Below are 19,874 nucleotides of genomic sequence, written 5' to 3'. Positions count from 1 at the left end.
CACTGATTGGTTGTTTGGGTCTAGAGTGTTACAGCTCATCCTTTATTCTTGAATTCATCCTTATTCTTATACACTTCTATTGACAAGTACCTCATACAGCCTAACTTCAAAAACACTGAAGTATCCTCTTAACTTGTCTAGCTGGGTCCAAGTCTCCCAAACATCAGCTATTGCTGCTTTGAAGCTTAACTACATTTTCGTTTGAACAATAATGAATTAATTAATGGTGAATTGAAACATGAGATGGGTATGAATATCATCACCCAATGGGCAAGACAGCTTACCATTACAACTTGTCCAGTAACATACAGTCATTTTTTATGATTCTTTAGTGAATTGTGTCAATGTGTTATGTCAGTGTTAGTGTTAGTCATGTGTCAGTGTTTCTCCAGAGTAAGTAAACAGTAAAACATAAGCCTTCTGAGCCTCCTGTGTCTTCTGATTTCAGTGTTTCTCCTCATTTCTTCATCAAATTGGTAGACAGGATATAAAACTGCACAGTGAAACCCAAATGGAATTCCTGTCCAGTTTGTTCCATGACGTCAGGGACACTGACGAATAAGAGCACTGGAGGCTCTGTACACACAGCAAATGTAAACAAACCAAATGGCAAAGTGAAGGAAGAGTGATAAAGTCTGTGCAGTGTGACAGAGGAAAAGTTGTTTGAGGTCTGACAACAACATCCCTGCCTTTGTGATATGGCATAGAGGGCTAATCATGACAGACTGAAAAGAAATGGTGAGAAATAGCAACCATTAGCATTAGCACCAAGCCAGCACATCATTCATCGTGATGTCTTGATAGACAAACATGTACAGTACAGTAAAAACAGTGTGTTTGCTTATGGTCGTCCTGCTGGGTGAAATATAAGCCAACCCCTTCTTTCCAACATCCTAATATCAGTCACAGTGACTGATTGTGTATCTCCATGTAGTCTTTCATGCCTGTTGGTCAAGTCCTGTCACATGTCACAAGTTTATGGGGATGCGGTTGCCATAAAAATTGTGTACTTCCTCCCACAGCATTCTCTGGTGTTTTGACCCTTGAAAATACTTCCTACCCCACCTTTCAAGTCAGCCTCGCCTTAAAATCTTTTTTTTTTTTTTTTTTTTTGTGTGTGTTTTGTTTTTTTGTTTTTCCAGCCAAGTATCTTTGTTTTAATGTGTGGCAAATTCCAACTGATTAAATGGACTGCCCTTTTGACAACCCCGCCAAAGTCTCAATCTGTATTAACTCTGTCAATCTGTGTGTCACTTGCTGGTGAAAGCAGTCAAGTGTATTGAAACATAACTCATTTAGGTAGAAAAATGGTACTTAGTCTTTAAAATGTCACAATTAATGATTAAGTTGTAATAGAAGTGGATATATCCTGAAGCCGATCTGCAGGTGCTGTGTACCTATGAAGTTTATCTAAACACCCTCAGGAGGAGATGTCACTGCTGGTGAAAAATATGACAGATATCAAGCAGTTTGAAATGTCACAGTGGCTACATGAACATCTTAAATAGAGTCTTTGGTCCTTTTTTGCCAGCTATAAGGGAATTTATTTCTAACAAATAAGCAACGATGCTGCAAATTGTTTTCTTTCTAAGACCATTTTGATATTCGACATTTGTCCTAAACATGCTGTGAGAACTGATCACTTAATCAGTCAAGGTTACAATCCTGTCAGAGGTTTGTGTCACATCATTGTCCGTAGAAAAGCCAAACTGCCACAGCAACTCACAAAAAGGGATGTTCTCCCAGATCTCAATGCATACTTTTCGTTTCCAACTCCCTGGTAAAATGTCTGCTTGAAGTTAAAATGAGCTGATATAAGAACACAGCAGGAAATTTTCAGGAAAACTCATCACAAAACCATAGACAGTGCAGTAAATGACTGATGTGATCTCCAGGCATCTAATGAAACTGCTTCATTACCTTTCCTTTTTACCACTGTGTAATTCTTGGCTCACTGTTGATTCCATGAATGCGTTAAAGTACACGTAGTATTGGGGGAATAGTCTCATTATAGCATCAGATAGTGGAATCTGGACCCCCTCCCACCCCGTCTGACTGGGATAGTCTAAAGCTGTGAGGTACACATGTATGCAAGCAACTGAGGAAGGTTTCAGGGGCAGTTTGCCTGAAATGATCTAGAAATCTCCATGAGTGCATGTGTGAAATGAAATCACAAAGAGGAATAATATATCCTTACAGGAGCTATTTTTTTAAAAGACAGTTCTCCAGTGTTTCCAGAACAAGGAAAAAAAAAAAAAAAAAAAAAAAAAAAAAAATTTTCGGTTAGCGTGAGCCAAGACCGAGCCAGCATGATTTCATTTTTAGACTCAGATAATCCACTCATGAATTTGAACATTAAGTTTCTGGGTACAGAAAGTTGGAACATTATTAGAGACAAACAAGTTGCTGGCACTGCGCTTACCTTGGTTCCTTGAGTATAAAATGCATCATCAAATGCCACCTGAAGCTTTTTCATTTTGGCTTTGCTGGAATCACAGCAGAGGCAAGCAGGATATAGGGGAACACAGTAAGCTCTAAAAAGCTCTGTTTTAACTTATTGTGTCAATGTGTTATGTCAGTGTTAGTGTTAGTCATGTGTCAGTGTTTCTCCAGAGTAAGTAAACAGTAAAACATAAGCCTTCTGAGCCTCCTGTGTCTTCTGATTTCAGTGTTTCTCCTCATTTCTTCATCAAATTGGTAGACAGGATATAAAACTGCACAGTGAAACCCAAATGGAATTCCTGTCCAGTTTGTTCCATGACGTCAGGGACACTGACGAATAAGAGCACTGGAGGCTCTGTACACACAGCAAATGTAAACAAACCAAATGGCAAAGTGAAGGAAGAGTGATAAAGTCTGTGCAGTGTGACAGAGGACAAGTTGTTTGAGGTCTGACAACAACATCCCTGCCTTTGTGATATGGCATAGAGGGCTAATCATGACAGACTGAAAAGAAATGGTGAGAAATAGCAACCATTAGCATTAGCACCAAGCCAGCACATCATTCATCGTGATGTCTTGATAGACAAACATGTACAGTACAGTAAAAACAGTGTGTTTGCTTATGGTCGTCCTGCTGGGTGAAATATAAGCCAACCCCCCTTCTTTCCAACATCCTAATATCAGTCACAGTGACTGATTGTGTATCTCCATGTAGTCTTTCATGCCTGTTGGTCAAGTCCTGTCACATGTCACAAGTTTATGGGGATGCGGTTGCCATAAAAATTGTGTACTTCCTCCCACAGCATTCTCTGGTGTTTTGACCCTTGAAAATACTTCCTACCCCACCTTTCAAGTCAGCCTCGCCTTAAAATCTTTTTTTTTTTTTTTTTTTTTTTTTTGTGTGTGTTTTGTTTTTTTGTTTTTCCAGCCAAGTATCTTTGTTTTAATGTGTGGCAAATTCCAACTGATTAAATGGACTGCCCTTTTGACAACCCCGCCAAAGTCTCAATCTGTATTAACTCTGTCAATCTGTGTGTCACTTGCTGGTGAAAGCAGTCAAGTGTATTGAAACATAACTCATTTAGGTAGAAAAATGGTACTTAGTCTTTAAAATGTCACAATTAATGATTAAGTTGTAATAGAAGTGGATATATCCTGAAGCCGATCTGCAGGTGCTGTGTACCTATGAAGTTTATCTAAACACCCTCAGGAGGAGATGTCACTGCTGGTGAAAAAATATGACAGATATCAAGCAGTTTGAAATGTCACAGTGGCTACATGAACATCTTAAATAGAGTCTTTGGTCCTTTTTTGCCAGCTATAAGGGAATTTATTTCTAACAAATAAGCAACGATGCTGCAAATTGTTTTCTTTCTAAGACCATTTTGATATTCGACATTTGTCCTAAACATGCTGTGAGAACTGATCACTTAATCAGTCAAGGTTACAATCCTGTCAGAGGTTTGTGTCACATCATTGTCCGTAGAAAAGCCAAACTGCCACAGCAACTCACAAAAAGGGATGTTCTCCCAGATCTCAATGCATACTTTTCGTTTCCAACTCCCTGGTAAAATGTCTGCTTGAAGTTAAAATGAGCTGATATAAGAACACAGCAGGAAATTTTCAGGAAAACTCATCACAAAACCATAGACAGTGCAGTAAATGACTGATGTGATCTCCAGGCATCTAATGAAACTGCTTCATTACCTTTCCTTTTTACCACTGTGTAATTCTTGGCTCACTGTTGATTCCATGAATGCGTTAAAGTACACGTAGTATTGGGGGAATAGTCTCATTATAGCATCAGATAGTGGAATCTGGACCCCCTCCCACCCCGTCTGACTGGGATAGTCTAAAGCTGTGAGGTACACATGTATGCAAGCAACTGAGGAAGGTTTCAGGGGCAGTTTGCCTGAAATGATCTAGAAATCTCCATGAGTGCATGTGTGAAATGAAATCACAAAGAGGAATAATATATCCTTACAGGAGCTATTTTTTTAAAAGACAGTTCTCCAGTGTTTCCAGAACAAGGAAAAAAAAAAAAAAAAAAAAAAAAAAAAAAACTTTTCGGTTAGCGTGAGCCAAGACCGAGCCAGCATGATTTCATTTTTAGACTCAGATAATCCACTCATGAATTTGAACATTAAGTTTCTGGGTACAGAAAGTTGGAACATTATTAGAGACAAACAAGTTGCTGGCACTGCGCTTACCTTGGTTCCTTGAGTATAAAATGCATCATCAAATGCCACCTGAAGCTTTTTCATTTTGGCTTTGCTGGAATCACAGCAGAGGCAAGCAGGATATAGGGGAACACAGTAAGCTCTAAAAAGCTCTGTTTTAACTTAATCTTCAAAGTGATGTGCCAGCATATTTACTTGTGCAAATAGTTTATGACACTGGCACTGTATATCATCACCTAAATTATTCCTGATGATATGGCCTTAAAGACCCTGTAAAGTGAAATCCAAAATTTTTGTCTTAACACTTTGAATATGTGGGCATATGAGAGCAACATTTGACTGAATTTTAGGTTTAAGGCTGTTAGAAAGTGTTTCGCCTCTTTCCTGGCTGGGTTTAATTTGGGTGGGGCAAATAAGTGGGCTGGTGATGTCCACAGTGGGGAATAACCCCACCCCTCAAACACTACAATATAAAATCACCAAGCAGTTAATCTCCGTACAGTCTGTTATGGAGCCCCTTAAAGGACATGGGAGAAAAAAAAAAATCAAAATGATTATAGATTTTTTTTTTTTTTTTTTTTTTTTTTGAATATGATGAGAGGAATTTGAGAGGATGGTATTTCTCCTGAGTGGGCGTGGCTTCCGCTCATTAAACAGACACGTCCACACCATCCTAGAGCAGATTCTACCGCCTCATTTTTCAGGATTTTGAAGCTTAATTTTATAAACTTGGAGATCTTTTATTGACTGAAATTTGAACTAGGGGTTCATAACACAGAGACCTGTCATATGACAAACCTAAATACAGATTTATTTTCACTATACAGGGTCTGTAAGTATTATACTGATTTCCCCACTACTGTGTGACAGGGAGGGCTGACAGCACACACTATGAGTTTGCATTTTCATTGTGTTTTCCTAACCAAAACTTGTTTTTTTTTGCACAAACTTATTCTACTACATCTTGGGGTCCAAAAAGTTTTAAAAAACATTCTGTGTCAGACAGTCTTTCAAATATTCACATATGTACGAAAAAGTCCTTGCACTTCTTTGTGTTTGCTCTATTCAAAACAGTTCCTGTCTGCAGTGACACAGAGGACCACATCACAGGCTTTCTGTCTCTCCTTCATGAGTTTTTCCGGCCGTCTCCTGCATGATATGCACTGTTTGGCAAAGCATGACGCAATGACAGAACAGCCTGCCATTGGTTGTCAGAGCCAATGTGACAAACAATATGATGGCTAATGCTAAGCTAGTGGCAGAGATGATTCGAAAATTGCTTTATAATGGATAAAAGAGGATGTTCGACATTTGAGTTACTTGTGCGGACTTCTTGCACAGATCTTTAAATGTCGGTAAGAGAGAGCATCATTAGAACCGCACAATGAAGGGCTTTCCACTGGTGCTTATTTACTCCACTTTCTGTTCCATTTCAAGGTCTCAAGCCAGGGCCCATGCTGAAATCAGATTGGCCACCCCAAAATCCTTAACAATGATCAACCATTTGCTTTTTATGTAATGGTCATTATGAAGGGAGCACATTATATAACAGCTTATGTCACTGACATGTAAACAACCTTCTCAATCCTGTTACTCAGAAAGTCTCTCCAGGATTAAAATTATACTGATTTGAATTAAACAAGTTTTGACATGAACTTTATGTTGCAGCATTAGCTTCATTTGTAACTACATTAGGTCACAAACTTTCAGACTGCTGCTGTGATCAGGCTTGAACTCATTTTGTGAACAAAGTCTTACAGAATATCTCAACTCTGTGCTAAAAGTTTCATCACAGACATCCACTGTAAAATGTAGTTGGAACACAGATTTCCCTTTTCTCTCTTTAGTTACAGTGGGAGTTCAGCTGTCCTCCCCCTTCTCCTTTCTTTGTCTGCTCTTTAGATGGTACAGACTGCCAGTGTAAAAGAAGTGTTGCCCTCCCACCGCAGTCCATCCATCACAGCCAGGCAGGCTGGCACTAAGCAGCTCCTCGTTTGACATTTGCCTCCCCTCCACTTCTCATTTTTTTTCTCCCCACTGTCTGATCTTCTTTTCTCTTTTTTATTTTTATAAGTGAGTCATTCTTTGTATTTCCAATCCACCCTTTTGTTTCTTATGCATTTATAGCATTTGATTATTCTATGGAGATGTACACAAGCATATATCATTACAAGACATTGGGCAAATGGAGGATGCAAAGGATTAAAAAACTGTATTCATGTCTGTGTAAGCCAGGGTCATATGCATTTAAAGATGAGTAGCTGGTTCCGTACAACCCTCATTCTGATTTTCATTTGCCAAGGCTGCCTTTCAGAGAGCTTGTACCATACATCAAAGCAGTCCCTCTTCTACAGTGTAAGGCAGATGTCCATTAGGGACAAACAGGAACTTTTGACTTGTGATCCCTGAAGAAGCCTGTCAGACCGATGCACAGTCCTCATTACTGAGAATTCTGCTGGGTATCAAAAACCCTACCAGCTCACTGAGAGGGAGCTTGGTTGGACTCTTCTTCAAAAGGCTTTGCATGTGGCTGTAGACTGGTGTTTTGGTGTTTGAGATGGTTCAACATGTGGGGAAGTGCACATATTTAACATTTCACTGAGAGCTGTCTAATAAACATCAGTGCCAGTCTATTCAACATTATGTGAACATAAAGCAATGAGAACCGTATAGACTGGAGGTAATGGTAAAACTGCTTACAATAATAAAATCAAACTCAAACGTCTGTTTTATTGGAGAAAGTTAATATGCTGAGAAACTCAGCGATTTTGGATAAATAAAGTCCTCTTCTTTTCTGCAATTTATGAAATAAGAAAGTAGCTTCCTTTGCAACCTGACGTGGAAGATCATTTAAAATATAGAAACTTACCTGTTATAAAGTAGTGGTAAATTTTTAAGTTCACGCATCTCTGAACTCTCCTTGTCAGTGTGAAATGTTAAATAAAAGCAAACTAATGTTGAGTAAGAGCACTAAACCACCTGAATGAGGAAGGCATATCTTTAGCTGTTCAGTTTACATTTCATGGTTTTAATGACTTATGACTTGAATTAGCAATGGGAAATAATATGGTAAATATTGTATCCCAGGGTATTAACAAACAAAGAAAAAAAAAATATTGCCTTAATTGCCAACATGAAGATGGCGCTTTGTGATGAAAGAATATTTGTTATAAATTCCTTTACAATATGTATCAGTTTCCCCCTGCAGCACCGGTGACTGTGTGAAGATTTTTTGAAAGTAATTACATAACCTCTGTTCAGACAAATTTGGAAAACGTCAACCACACGCATTTATACTTTCAATTCCTAGATCCTACATGATCGTAGTTTTGTATTATTATTTGTCATTTTTCCTCTGGGAGGAAGGGAGGGAGAAGGAGGAACAAAGAGCATGCATGCGCCATAGAGGGAGAGTAAAAAAAGAAACTTCACTTGATCCTTTGGCCTGATGCTACTCTATGTGGCAGGAAGCCCTCTACCTCCCTGCTGCTGTACGGCACTGTGCTGGTCTGCCAGCACTCTGAGTGCAGGGCAGCACCCTGCACAGTTACTAATACAGGTGTGCCATACCTCGCACGCTCTCTTCCCTTCCGCCCCTCTCCTGAGGTGGTCACAGCGTGGTGGAGCCTTTTGTTTGGCATGGCAGGATCCATGTGTGGCATGGCAGCCACAAGAGTGCACATCTTTACCTACAGGTAATGTGCGCTGTCTATGATTTCCTCTATGCGTAATACGTGCACTTGGTGACACGGTTTCTCCATGTTACAGCGCAGCTGACGGCTACTGTGTGGCTGGCTTGTTGTTGGCATCGCGAGGAACGGATCTGCTCGAGGCTCGTCGGGGCGGTGTTGCATCTGTATGGTAAGTCGGCGTTGTTCACCTTTTCTGTTTGCTTGTCACCTGGCTTTTGGCTGACTGCTGTGCCTCTTTGTGCAGTGGTGAGCTGCAGTCTGGAGGCTCTCAACCTCTATGGGCTTTGTGGCTGTGCTGATCTCTGCTTGGTATGTATATGTGCCTAAAAGTAACTAACTTAGCTCTGATAACACAATTTAATGATAGTTTGAATTGTTAGATATTGATTTATATAAATGCATTTTCTATTAGAGGCGCTAGTAATTGGGTCGGCCATTGCCTAGAAATGACCATTGCTGTTTTGGCTCTACATCTTCTTCTTCTTCCTCTTCATTTTGGCTTCTTCTGCTTGGCAGTTCTGGCTCCGTTTTACTCCAGTTTTGGTTCTGCTTTAACCCAGTTGTGGCTCTAATTCGGCTCTGTTTTGGCTCCCCTTTGGTTCCCTTTTGGCTTGCTTGGTTGTGAACACTGGCCTTCTGTAGCATATGGGCGCTAATCTAATGTTAATGAGCTGTGTATTACTGAGCTTAAGGGGACGCTGTATTTTAGATATTGCCGTTCATTGAGTTAGAGTGTATTATTTTTGTTAATTTCTGTTTTTGATATTTTGTTGGAATTATCGTTGTTTATTTTGTTCTTGGAGTTTGTTTAGTTAGTAACTGTGTGCATCATTTTTAACATGTGGCACTTGTTGGCATTTTATTAACCTGTTTCTCCCTGTGCTCAGGTGCTGAGGACCCATAGCGGCAGTCCGGTTCCATGGTGGTGTCGCTTTTCACAATTCCCCTTTTTGGTGGCGTGCAGTGTCATGGGTGATTAGTCTGAGGATCCCTTCCCCTATTAGACTCCCCCTGCCACATGGTAGGCCTCTGCTCTGTTTTAAAACCTCCCTGAGCCAAGTGCCAGTCTTTAAATAGTATGGTGGATGCACCAGTTTGACATTTTTGATTTAGTTTGATTAAAGATTTGGGTTGTTTCGGGGGTTATTGCTTTTGTTTATGTAATTTTGAAATTTATTTGCTTTGTTAAATAAAATTACTTTTTCTTGTTAGAAATAAATCTGTCTCTGCCAGTGGTTATTACGAACCTGTGGAAATTTATTTATCCATTTTAAATTTAGTTTTAGGATTTCCTGGGGTTGAAATTCCTCAAGGCAACAAAATAATAAATTCTAATCCAACACTCACGCTACATCTGTAAATAGAAAAAAATGAGTCAACAACAAACATTCAGCACACAATGTAATAAATACTGTTTTTGGACCTGAAGTATTTTGTTAAAGTTATGATTGAAGAGCCCGTCGAGGCACAGACTCGCTGGCTGATAATACCTTATACCCTGGTAAAATTTTGGAGGGTTTGAGGATATATAAAAATGAATACTGCCTAATACTACCTTTAATAACAATTTCAGCATTTCACTTCTTTCTGTTGTTTCCAAGTATGTGTTTATGTTTCAAGTTTGGGTTTTGGATTAAACTGACTGTTTACCATGTTTTTTTCAAAGTACTAGCTGGAAAAAATGTTGACAAAATACCTGTCAAATGTAAACATATGGTTAGGTAATGACCGAGTTACTTTTTGAGGAAGCTGAGTTTAAATTGGGTGCTTCAGCACTCTTTTAAAAGTTCCTATATGCACTGTGCTCTCTGTTTTCCCTTTTTCATCATTTGAATTTGTTGCAACCTGTTCTGTTACCCAACATGACCTTGGGTCATAGCAGTCATTAGATTTGGATTCCTCTTCATACTTGTGTTGCAAATGTGCTTGAAAGACAAACATAGCAGTATTAGTCATTGTGTGAAACAAGAGGTGTGCTAACCTCTGTTCTGCTGTATTAAAACGGACGCGTTTCAGCCTGAGGCTTTCATCAGTGGAAATGTTGATGAAAGCCTGGAGCTGAAACATGTCCGTTTTCGTTTGCTGCTTACATTTCCGATAAATAAAAAGTGTAAAACTTTATGATGAGTGCCAATCGGTTTGTTTTTTGCATCCTACTCTGTGTCTTACAGGCAGGCTGGGTCAATATATATTCTAAGGGTTAAATATAGTAAGTAAATCAATAAAAGGCTTTTCCCCTGAACTTTTTAAACCATTAACTATGATTATGTGTGGATCCTATATCTTAAACAGTCAATATGGAGAAGTCAAGTCCTCAGGTAGTACACATTTGGACTGATGCCATGTGGCAGACCAGCTTTCTGTAATTAGGCCTCATGAAGAAACTGGGTTACAGTGTTTTGATTAATTCTCATATTTTTCATTATTCCTTTAATCTCTCTGATGTTCAGCATCGCAGGTCGTGATGTGCTGGATATGCTTCTTTAAATTTCATGCAAGGGCCCTGTGCCAAGTTTTATAACACTCCTGCAGGGGACACAGAGAGTGTGAAGCAGAGTCACATATGTCTGTTACCTTTAAACCTCAAATAAGACATTTCTAGTCATTAATTAAAAAATAAACACTTGGCATGCGCACTGAATGACTTCTGTGTATTATCCAGTGAGTAACAAGTATCCTCCTCCTTCTTTTCCATAGCACAGCTAATGTGATTATTCTGTTTGACTTTGTGAGCTGCTTATTGTGCAGCTCTCTGTTGCTGCTCTCAAGTAAAACAGTACTCTCCAACACTGGGCGCTGAGCCAGCCTTTCTACTGTAAAGCTCCAGGCATGCAACATATAGGACAGATGGTCCCATATCTTCATTACCCCTCTTGGCGCGAGGCCCTCTTAGTAGTACATGGGGAGGGCCGAGAGAGAGCATGTGTCATGCTTTCCCTGGTAGCATTCCTCTGAAACCAGCTCATTTCATCAAAAAGGAATGGTAATTACAACCCTGTAGTTGGCTGCATGTTGGCGATGAATAAAAATAATTAATCTTCATTAACCTTCCAACATTTGGTCATGTTGCTGTGGGTCATACACTGTTGACATGGTTCAGTGTAACAAAGTCTTAAACATATATAAATCCTTGGGAGGATAATCGACTCTGCCCTTATAATTGCCTCTAATTTAGCAGCAATAATAAATTGTTAGCGTTCAATTAATGGCTAAGGTCATTGGGAACATTAGTAATGCTGCTAATGAAGCTCACATGCTTTTCATCTACAGTCATGTTGAAGCAGACGTATCCTTCTGACGGTTGTGCCTCATCTCAGGTTGATTTCTTGTAATTTGTATAATGAACGCTTCATAATTGAGTTATTTGCCCACCCAGCTGAAACGAACACTTTAGACCTTTTAAAAGTGTGTCTTTCTACATGTTCTTCACATCTGAAGAAAAGACATGCCAACATTTGATAAATTTTAGAAAATAATAATGGTTTCCCTTTGATTTTTAAAGTCTAATTATCGGTTAGGCCTTTTCCAATCAGGAGTTTCTCTTTAATTTTCCTTTTTCTCTGTAAAAAGCTTTGTTATGCATGTTTCAGAAAGGGTCAGGGCTGTGAAGAACTCCATCTTCTGCCAGTCCCTGAATGCTTGATTCTCTAAGTGGTTTCCTATATTATTTTTCTGATTGGGAGAAGCTTTGTAAGTGTCCTTGAATTTAATCATTTCAAGAATGTTTGTTTTGAGAGCTAGTATCTTGTTAGTCAAATCAATTTTAATATTTATGGTAAGAGAGAAATTTCTTTGTATTGTATTGCTTGAAAAAGAAAAAAACACTACAAAGATTTGCTGCATCTTGTCAGCTCCCTCCATAGTGTTTTACTGGAAGTGACAGGAACTTTTATGTAAATAATGCATTGAGGAAACAACAGAGCATGCCTGGGTTTCTTCTGTTAAGTTGATTCTCCCATATCTTTTGTTAAATGTTTAAATCCCTTTTCCTCAAGGGGGATTACATAAATGATGAGGATGGCTGAATACAAAAAAAAAATGGTATTTCACTATGTGTTCTCCCTCCAGGTTCATTGTTCTTATAAAGTCTTTATTTTGAAAAGACAGGCTCTACTCCTGACATATCCCTTTGATGATTCAATAAGACTACTACAGTGACATTTCCATTGTTGTTAATTTACAGCTCTCTAAGATATTGCTCTAAAAAAGCTCCAGTGTACTGACAGACATTTCTCTTTGAAGTGCGACAAAATAAAAGATATTACTCATTTTTTTCCCCATTGTTTGGACTTAAACTCCTACAAATTTGACAAACTTTAGCTCAACTCTGCAATTTCTAAGATGAAATAATAATAATAAAAGTGTCAGGCCCTTTGGCATTAAGATGAAAATTCTCTAAAAGCAAAACATGACAGGTAATTTTATTGATCATGGTGTTCAGGTAAAGGTAAGATCCTTTTAGCCAGGTTTTAAAGATGCTAAGGACTCAAATCAGTGCAGCGATTGTGGGCAAATGATCTAGCAGTAAGCAACAGCAGTAAGAGGTATACATAATCAGAAATCTGGTGTTTCATTTGACGACTTTTTTTCAGGATTAGAAAAAAAAGTAAGACTTTTGGGAATCAGCCATGTGGTGGATTTTTGTGAAACAAATCCTTGGTCTACATCATAGGGAATTTTCAGAAAATCTGAGAGACTCATCATCCCAGGATCCTCTGCAGCCCATGCAGCAGAACACATTCTTCTCTCTAATAGCAAGGGGTTTACATGTAATAAAAGCAAATGTGACAGTCCATGTCGAAGATAAAAGAATGAGTAGGAAATATTGGTGGCCATGGCAGTAATGATGTACTGTTTACTGACAAGTTGATTATATGAGCTGACTCTTTTATGTGAACCACAGGACCTGAAGTCTATGCTTTGCTAAAATTGCTTGATAGAATAAAAGCTAAATGATAGCCTAGAAGATGAAGAACTGTTTGGAAGCTGAAAGAACTGAATTTTACTAAGGTGAGTCAAATGATCCTGATCACTAAAAGACTTTTAATTCCCATGACTGTAGCTGACCTGGAATATATTATTTTTGCTGCTCTATATTTTCCTGGAGTTGCCATGTGTGCATTAGAGCTTTTTTGTCTTTTGCAAAAGATACACCTGACACAAAAACAGGAATGTTTCTGATATTTGTCACAGTCCATCATGGTTCCACTCATCAGTGTGAGCACTCTTGCAATGTGCAACTATCTGACCAGTATAAGCATAAAAATCTCAAGTCTGGTCACCATAAACGTTTCAGTTGCACAGTGAATGCTAACATAAGATCACTACTGTTAGAGCTGGATGCATGATTCAGCCCAAGCAGAGGCAAAGGTAAAACGTGTCCCCCTGGAGATTAAAATTTATCAGCAGAGGGGGGTTATGAGAAGCTGGAGGGGGGAGTTGCACCCTGCATGCAATTAAGTGCTGACTATTACATACCTATTTTGGATTCCACAGACAAAACTCATCCCCCTGCTCATCTCTGTGCTTTATTTTGGTGAAATTAAAACAAAAATATAAAAGACTTGAATTTCAAAGTTTATTTGAAGTGCAGAAGGCCAGACCAACACTCTTCACCATTGGGGTCGCTTGTTTTCTCTCTCATTGCCAGGCGGATGTGACATTTTCTGAGCGTTCCACTTGATTATCTATGAGCTTTAGTGTTTAACCTAGCATTCGGCCATTAGAGCTGCCTGATAGCTCTGTCAAGTAGGAGAAAAGGAGCCTGAGGAGTGGACACAGATCAGCTGGCAGCCACCATATTAGCTTTGAAACAGGTAGGTTAACAAGCTGCCTCTCAGCTGATTATACAGCAGATAGCATTAACTTCACTCTAATGTCAGTCAGGCATGTCTAATCCTAGTAAAAGCCAACACCATTTAACATGCTGTCTTTGTTGTTGTTCTTTGCCTCAGTTGGGACCATTACCAGTTTGCATGAAAAAAAACAAAAAGTAGTGAAGATTCAATCCCAACATAGTAAAAGCTATTTGCTCATTAAATTAGGCACAGCTGAAAGGCAGATACCTGAATAAACATCATTTTGTAAAAAAAAAAAATACTGCAATATATATCATAAAGCACAATGTTTGATGTGCTCAGTGGTCATCCAACTCTTCACTAGTTATCAACAACCAGTCACATTAAATCCAAAATGGTTTCTTTGTGTCGTGTACGCTCTGTAAGCCAGTTCACCATTTACATGGAGGCTGTGGTAAGTGGTAAGTCTGAACAAGACTAGAACAACATCTGCCTGTTTCAGTGTGCAGTGATGTGAATATTTTATCCTATGAGGACTTGTGGTGCACTAAACCCTTTTCCCTGACTTACATAAGTTGGAAAGATGTGTAACCCGCTAAGGCAATGGGTTTTATTCTTCTTTAACAAGGGTTCCTTTCAGTATACCTAATCTGACTCAGACTATCCTTCTGTTTTTCCCTTGTCTCTCTCGAGGGGCTTGTAAAGCTTTGAGTCCAATTTCATACACTCTGTTTCCTCCATTTTATTACTCCCTCTCCCTTTCTCACTCTGTTTTTTCTCATCCTCTCTTTCCAACACGCTCCCTTCTCCCCTTCATCACACAACTTGGCCTGGTGGTAATAACCCAGAATGTCGACAACAAATCATCTTTTGTGTTCCAAAGGTTCACTGCCTGATGCATGCTGACCTTAACGCTCAAGAGCAAATAATAGAAAATGAGAAACCTAGTGGCTTGAAATTGCTGTGTCTTGTAACCCAGGTAGCATTATGGTGCATTGGTGCAGTAAGAGGACAGGTGTTGGAATCCCACACCTAAAATAGACATAGTTTGGCTTCTCGAAATTCACAGTACTGTTTTCTTACCTTGAGTAACACTGAATCCTGTGAAATGCCACAAGAGACAAAAGTTTGAAAATGTTTATTTTTTTGGAAAACTGTCAGTAAGATATCAAGGAAGCATTGTGGACATTTATTTTCAAAATTCATATGTCTTATTCTGTGGCTGCACTCATTATTTTATCAAATAATCTGATGCATAACATCTTATGCATTAATCATAGATAATAAATTCTGCTGGCAATATTAAACTGAAGACTATTTAAATTGTAAAAAGCACCTTATAAGCATTTGGTTGATAATACAGGGATAAATATGGCTAAAAGACTATTAGAATAAACCCAACAGGAAAATATATTACTTTTACTTTTTATGATGAAGTAAGAAATATTGAACTAGATTCATACTCTGTGATTAGATTTTCTCCCCTTATTGGTAGAGGGGTATTTTTCAGTTCATCACTTGGTTTAAATGGTCTTTGCATTCATTAGTCACACAAAAAAAATGCAGCATTTAATCAAGCCTCTTTGAGTGCCATTCAATCAGTAACAGCTAGCATGATCACAGATCTGTTTACATTGATTCACGGCTAACACCACCACTAAAGCAAATCTAACATACTCCATTAGCAATGTGTCACTTCATTTGGTTATTAAATGTGATATGGCTGTCTTTTTTTTTTTTTTTTTTTTTTTTATAGAAGAAGAAGAAAAAAGTATTGCCTTACAAGTACAGGCAACAATGGGTGTGCTTTCATAGACATCCTGGTTATGTCTATGCTTACTCTGGTTTTGATCATGTTCTTTCTTTGGTCTCCAACAAAGTCCTGACTATTTGAAGAAACACTTTTTTCTTCCCTTAATAAAACAGGGGAGACCCTTCACTTGTAAACAATTAATTTCTAAACTTTCTGTATTTTCAAAGACTTTGAAATATCTTAAGTGACCAACTCAAAGAGTTTTTAACAAACAACAACACTGTGTGATTGTCAGTAAGGTTTTCAGAAGAAACACAGTGAGACCACTGCTGCCTCAAAGGTAGTCGGTGATTTTATTGAGTCTTTGGACAACAAAGAACACTCTACTGCTCTTTTTACTGATTTATTGAAAACCTTAGATCATGTCATTTTAAAAGACAAACTGTGCTATATTGGTTTGTCAGATCAGTCTGTTCATAAGTTTGAAAATTATTTATCAAGGAGAACACAGTGTGTGCAAGCCGAAGGCTCCTATGTCTTGAGGTTAAAAATGACACTGTTACTTACTGGTCCGCTCCTACACAGCATCAGGTTCTCTGTAGCTACAAGAAGTCTTTGATATTGTACAGGACACACTGTATGAGCTAAAATTGATCTGAAATTCTGACAAAACCAAACTCAGGATGTTTTTAAATTTAAAGATAAAGCCACTAAACCTTCCTTCTATCACCACATCTCAGGGTCATGTGATAGAACCTGTGTTGTTTTATTTATACTTTGGTTTCCTGATCAATGATTTGCTATCTTTTAAGCTTCATATTGAACAACTTGTTGAAAAGTTAAAGCTGTGGCTGGGTTTTATTTCAGGAATAAGTCTTGGTTTTCTTTGACTGCTAAGAAAAGACTTGTTTCTACGGTGGTTCATGTATCTTATCTTCTCATTGCCTTCAATCATTGGCACATCCTTATTTATAGGGCTATACTTAACATGCTTCTATTTTCAACATATGAAAACACTAGGACTGTCAAAGTTAACGTGTTAATATCGTGGTAACCCCCAATTTTTTTTGTCGCATCAATAATGCATGCGTGTTCTGTGTGACCCTTGACCCATCCCGTAGTTTGCCAGATCAGGAAGTGGCGCCGTCCTGATGCAGTGCAAGCGAGCAGAAATAGATACAGGACAGAGACTTTTGAATGGCAGATTCAGCTTTCAGATCATGCCTGATAAAACTGAAGTTATTTGCATCTACTGTCGACATGAACTGAGTTACCAGGAGTTCGTAGAGTCTTAAATAGCCCGTACCACTTGCTGGCCAAGCACACCGCTAATGCAGAGAGCTGCCCCCTTCGCCATGCTGGATTTGTTTACAACGGGGACACTCAGACAGCACTGCCGACGCACTTTTGGGCAGGTATGATTTATTCGTTTATTTATGTCTGCCATGAACCAGCACTACAGCTGCACTACCCTTTATATTGACTTTTGACTGGTCCGATCACTAAGGTTTACCCCCTCTCCCATCCCCACGCAGGTCCTGCCTGAAAGTTCAAGTATTTGGAAAAAACTACATTTACTAAAACGGTCGACTGGAACTGTAAATAAACGCCAAATTGAAAAAAATAAAACAGTCAATTCAGATGCTGCAAAAGTGTCAAAGACTGCAGTCCCTATAGGAGACGGTCTGGTGCATGGTGAATATACAGCTACATCGTGAGGAGGAGGAGGAGGAGACAGAGGCTGGTGTGTAACAGGGGAGCAGAGTTGTTACAGGTGAGCCTGAGAGTGAATGAGCTCTGTAGAATATCGTAATATAAGCTAAAAAGCATTATTAGACTATGGGTCTACTTTATTTAGGAAGAAAAAAATGGTTTTAGATTAAAATTGTAGCTATTCTATGATCTGAAGAATGAAAAGATGGTTAAGTCCTCTTACTACACCTTAAAGGTTCTCAGCTGAGACTTCTTTTACTTTGTGTGTTCATGAGTTTTGAAAGCAGTTTCACGTGTGTTTATTATTATTCCAGTAAATCTATTGGACTGATGACAGTATTTTCTTACTGTCAGCATTTATTTTACATTTGGCCATTTTTTAGTTTGAAAGTAAAAATTTGATAAACAACTATTAGACATTTTTCAAGTAATTACTTGCTTTTCTCTTGAGCAGGGCAGATGTGTTCACCTTACTCACATCAGAACAGTGAAACACCATTAGATTTGTCTGTGCCTTACTGCTGACCTCTCAGCAGAGACTTGACTTCTCTCAGTAATCTGTAGTGTAATTCTCTTAACTGTATTTAGTCTCTCGTTTTTGTATTATCCTGTTGTGAGTCCTCCTGGTGTAAAGGGATGTTTCTGTGAACCTTTATTTCCCCATATTAGGTTGAAATTCTCTGCTTTAGTGTGAAGGACCCAGGAAGGATCTTTAACTGATTTAAACTTTACTTGTGTGCTGATGAGATCTGTTGTTCTGTGTTAAGCTGCTGAGAACAGAGGAGTTAACTTATAGAAGTCTAAAGTTGGACACTATTGTGATATTATTCAGTAATGTTACATTAAGGTCACGTTTACCATGTTATGCTCTCAACAGATTTTTGGAGCATTCAGTATCTTTGAGCTCAGACTAGAGAATTTTCTGGACTTTATCTGTTGTTGTTTTGGGTTGTTGACACGAACAAACATTTGCATTAAGAAAGCATTTTTGTCCACTTGTGTTGAGAAATAGTCCTGTAAGGTACATTTACAACAGACAAAAAAGTGTGGTTAATTTGCAATTAATCTTGAGTTAACTATGAAATTTGTGAGATTAATCACAATTAAAAATTTTAATCTATTGACAGCCCAAGAAAACACATAATGAAAAAAGATTACAAAAGGAAATATATCAAACTGAAAAAAAATTTTGTAGCATAAGCCCCACCACTGACAAGAAACATAGCCAACCACAGTGTATGATTTCTGCACCAGGGGTGGTCAATCAAATGTCAAGAGGCGGTACAGACCCCGGTGTGAGTGCTGCTGTGTCCCCATTATGTCTCCAAGCCCCCATCATTTAAGAACCACTGATTTATAGCAAAACAAATAGCAAAGACTTAATTGAAAGCACAGTCCTCCATATGCAACTCTTAATGGAGAACAGATCTGTGATGACCAATTATAGACAAAACTCTGGTGTTTTAATGTCTACGCATAACCCAAAGCACTTTCTTTTTTAGTTTTATACAATAAAACAACCCCTGAACTGAGAGGGAAACAAGTGTAAAAATGCAACTGGAAATAATCCAGGCATTAATTTTTCTAAAGTTTATGGCCTTCAGTGGGCTGACCTGCAGAGCCACTCAGGTTGAGTATGATGCACAGGATGCACTGTAGGTCAGCATCCTCCCTGATCTGGCAGGTGTGAAGGGGACAGCTGCAGACCATAAGCAGTCAAGCTGAAACAGGTTTAACTCCAGCCAGCTCTGTATGTCTTTGGAAACAAAGCTGGTTGCAAAGGTGTTTGGCAGGCTCTGACTCCGTGAGCTGTACGGTGAAGTGCTGACCAGTGGATCACTGACAGAGACATTATTTCGGGATTGTTTCTTGGAGCATCAGCCAGCTTATTTGATGGTTCTTTTGGACTGTTCCTGGGCTGTGATCTGTGCCTCATTTTTTGGCTTGCTGATGAACTGGATACTCCCAGGAGCAGACAGAGGTGGAGTGAGATGACAGCAGAACTGGCTTGCAGAGCCGAGGACTTGCCAACTGCCCCAGGAATACTCTGCCTTCTACATTTTGTCCTTTGAGTCTCTCAAAAGCTAATTTGTCTCATGCACTAGCTGCTAGATTAGAACTTCAAGCTTGTTTGTGTAATTTACACATCAACCGTTTATCTTTAGGGAAAAAACCTAACAGTAAACCACATTTTCCACATATATTTCTTTTGCTTTGCAAACATATTGAGATACTGAATACATTTCTCCTCATCTATCTACTTACAGTGCCAAGGAAAGGTGTGTGAACACTTTTA

Source organism: Cheilinus undulatus, linkage group 10, assembly GCF_018320785.1.
Source record: "Cheilinus undulatus linkage group 10, ASM1832078v1, whole genome shotgun sequence".
NCBI lineage: Eukaryota > Metazoa > Chordata > Actinopteri > Labriformes > Labridae > Cheilinus > Cheilinus undulatus.
The sequence above is the reverse complement of the archived record's forward strand: the minus strand, read 5'-3'. Positions refer to the sequence as shown.